General features: G+C 42.5%; 1 long non-coding RNA gene across 2 annotated transcripts; it reads left to right on the top strand.

The window, feature by feature from the left end:
• Positions 1 to 979: 979 nt before the first annotated feature.
• On the top strand, positions 980 to 2,017 carry LOC118562801. 2 transcript variants are annotated; one of them, XR_004930809.1, is made up of 4 exons: positions 980 to 1,399; positions 1,489 to 1,515; positions 1,808 to 1,879; positions 1,969 to 2,017. It is a non-coding gene; the product is annotated as an uncharacterized LOC118562801 (long non-coding RNA). The 2 variants fall into 2 exon arrangements; XR_004930810.1 differs by having other exon boundaries at positions 1,489 to 1,721.
• Positions 2,018 to 3,235: the final 1,218 nt, after the last annotated feature.

The following is a 3,235-nucleotide window of genomic DNA, read 5'->3' as shown; positions in this document are numbered from 1 at the left end:
GGAGCTTATTTTTTAATTGACCTTTTAGGTGACCCTACTCACATGATCGTCACGTGACCCTGCTCGTGACCCTCATGTGACACCCTATCATTGACCCCTACCGTGACCTCCATATGACCCCCCACGTGACCCCTCATGTGACACCCTATCATTAATCATTATTAAATTAATTATTCTTTTATTAATTGTATTTTATTATTTTCATTTATATTCATATCATTAATAATATTATTACTACTATCATTGATATTATTGTAATTATTTAATTCTGTTACGCATACCCAACCTTATTTAGTAGTATTATTGTAATCATTTAAAGTTATTTATAATTATTTAACTCCGGTATACATACCCAATCTTTTTATTAGTATTATTATGATTATTTTGAATTATTTAATTCCGTTACGCGCACCCAATCTTTAGGTGGGAGGAAATCACTCTTTGTTTCAGCCGTAAAAGCAGTCAGACTCTGAATACTTAAAGTTTCAAAATAAAGATTAAAATAAAACTATATAAAGCGTTTAGACGCATAGCTTCCCATCCGGAATCTGTAAATAAAAAGCTCAGGGTTCTCGCTCAGCCCAGAATCCTGCGATGCAACCCCTCAGCTCTCCCTGTAAACAGCAAGCGTTTAACCTCAGTTACTGACTGCTTACCAGTTGCAGCTTACAACATAATAAGTCCATACACTCTACAGGTCACTGTCAGTTTGAGGGTCATAAGTTTACTCGGTCAGTAAGCAGTTAAAATAATACTCAACCTGTTCGAAGCGCCGCGCGGGAGGAGACACAAGGGGGGGGGGGGGGGGGGGGAGAGATCTCGCTTTCTCTCAATCATCTGACCCCTCAACACAAAAACTGTGTCTTTCTCTACAACCCTCGCGCTGTCATGCTTAGTATTTATAAAAAGCGGACACCCTGACACAAAAAAAAAAATCGACAGGATGTTGTATTTCACGCCTTACGTATCCTAAAAATCCCCATCACACGGACAAACACAATGCCTGTATTATCAATAATGTATATATAAGGCCCTCTTCCCACCTAACTGAATGCATGCACGGTGACTCCTACGAAACATGTCACAAGCGTCTTCTGCTTCGGTCCTCACTAACGCTCACATCCATGCCGCGGGTCAGAACGCAAGCCCCAACCTACAACATGGGATACGCTTCTTTGGTAAGTTCTAATGAATATATTCTAACGATTTTTAAGTTATATGTTGAATATACGGTGGGGGAATCCTCTCTATGACGCTACTGATCATGTGATACCGTAGTAATCTTCCTTGGGGAATCCCCCCTTACGCTTTTCGGCGGTGTAACAATATATGTTTAATTATTTTTCAGACCTCACAGGTGTGGAGCAAGAAAATGTACTTTTAACACCGTTGAACTACGGTAGGATTTACTTTCATAAAGATAAAGTATCTAAAGTATTTAAAGATACTAATATGTTGTTTTAAACCATTTTCTTTTTATTCTTTTAGGGTTTTTAAATGGGAACGTTCTATAAGGTGAGGAAACACTGAGCTAGCAATATATTCCTTGTAATGGATAGCTTATGAAAAATAAGTGGTTTGCGTGTTCTTTCTGTGGGGTTCCTTGTTTGGTTCCTCAGAAGAACTTGAAGTGAAGCACACCTCCCTCAGTCGGGGAAAAGTTACAGAAATCATCTTTTTCTTTAGCCCGACGGCAGCAAAAACGTTTTTGCAAAATTAGGGTTGGTCTGCTTTTCTACATTGAAACGTTTTACAATTTTTTTTTTTTTTTTTTTTTTTTAAATGTGCATTCTGTGTGTTTTAAAAGGGCATTTCTACCACAAAATCCAAGAATGGAACCCTTCCCATGAATACTGCCTCCTCTACAACCCAATTGATGGTAAAATATTACTAGTGTTTATTGGAGTAATGCTTTTTTTTTTAAAAAAAACAATGATTTTATTCTTCTGTTTTTGCCCCCAAAAACAGTAAGCGGTCTAACCCAGACAGAAGGCTACAAAGAGATGTGCAATAAGGAAAGTGTCCCTCTTCAGCACACTGTGACAAAGACATTTATGTGTGAAATGTTTATCTCCCCTTTATTATAACTTTTTTGTTACCAACAAGGCTCAGTATAAAATTAAGCATTGTAAAAATGAAAAATGATTGAACTTTTTGGTGCTTACTGCTGCTGTTTCTTGTTCTTCATTCAATTTTGCACAAATATCCTATTTCTCATCCATACCCCTCCCCCATTTCCGGTCCCCTCCCCCACTTCCGGAATCCATACCCCTCCCCCATTTCCTCCGTCCCCTCCCCCACTCTAGGAATTCGAAACTGACACAGGATTCAGATAAATAGGATCTTCTCACCAACATGGCAATCAAGGCGGGGCTTACCGGTCGATGGTTTCTTCTTCCGCGCAACTCCAAGACAGCTCAAGATAAACAACTCCCGGTTATTTTCTGCTTGACGCATGGCGTGACAAGATGATAGCAGACCGGATTCCACGCTGTTCTGCAACTGTTGCAACTGGGAGAGATGTTTTGGGTGATCGAAGAAAGTGGTAGCTTTTTAGACCCGCCCTCCTCACAACAACCCCGATACCCGCCCCCCCTTCAACGTTAACCACACCCACCTTCTCAGTATAGAAAAAAAAAACAACCGGGCCAGACCGATCGGAACATCCTGCAACTTCACTGACCAGACATTTTAGCATCTGAAAACCATGAACAACTATGTGGTTGAAAGAACTACTCCAACATCACCGCAGCATGGCTCCCCGGACAGCGACAAATTCTTTCCGGGACCGTACCACCACCCTCCTTTCCCCTCGCCAACCCCTGAATCCTCTTCCAAACTCGACAGCGACAGCGAGAGTCCTCCTCACAAGCAATCGCTGCAGAGGGCATGACTGTCTACTGGTCCAGACCCCCCGGAGGTGTGAGACTACGGCCCGAGTTCTTATTTTTTTCCAATAAGATTTCCGGACTTCCAGCCAGGCTTCCCGCCATGCCGTCTCTGTCAGAGACCCAGGAGGAAGATTTACAAGCGCTGAAATCTTCCACCCACCCCTGAGGGTATCCCAGGACTCACAACTTCCCTCGGGCCAAGGAGATCCAGCCTCCCCAGACCCTTCTCAACCCGAGGATACGCTGCTTCCATCCAGCCAAGGAGAGACTGACACCGGCGCCGATGAATACAATGGATGGGAAGCGCTTCGGGTTCATCAAAGCGGTGAAAACAGTGGTGCACC

The sequence above is a fragment of the Fundulus heteroclitus genome, chromosome 4 (assembly GCF_011125445.2).
Source record: "Fundulus heteroclitus isolate FHET01 chromosome 4, MU-UCD_Fhet_4.1, whole genome shotgun sequence".
Classification (NCBI taxonomy): Eukaryota; Metazoa; Chordata; class Actinopteri; order Cyprinodontiformes; family Fundulidae; genus Fundulus; species Fundulus heteroclitus.
Note: the sequence above shows the minus strand (reverse complement) of the source record. Positions and strands in the feature narration are given on the sequence as shown.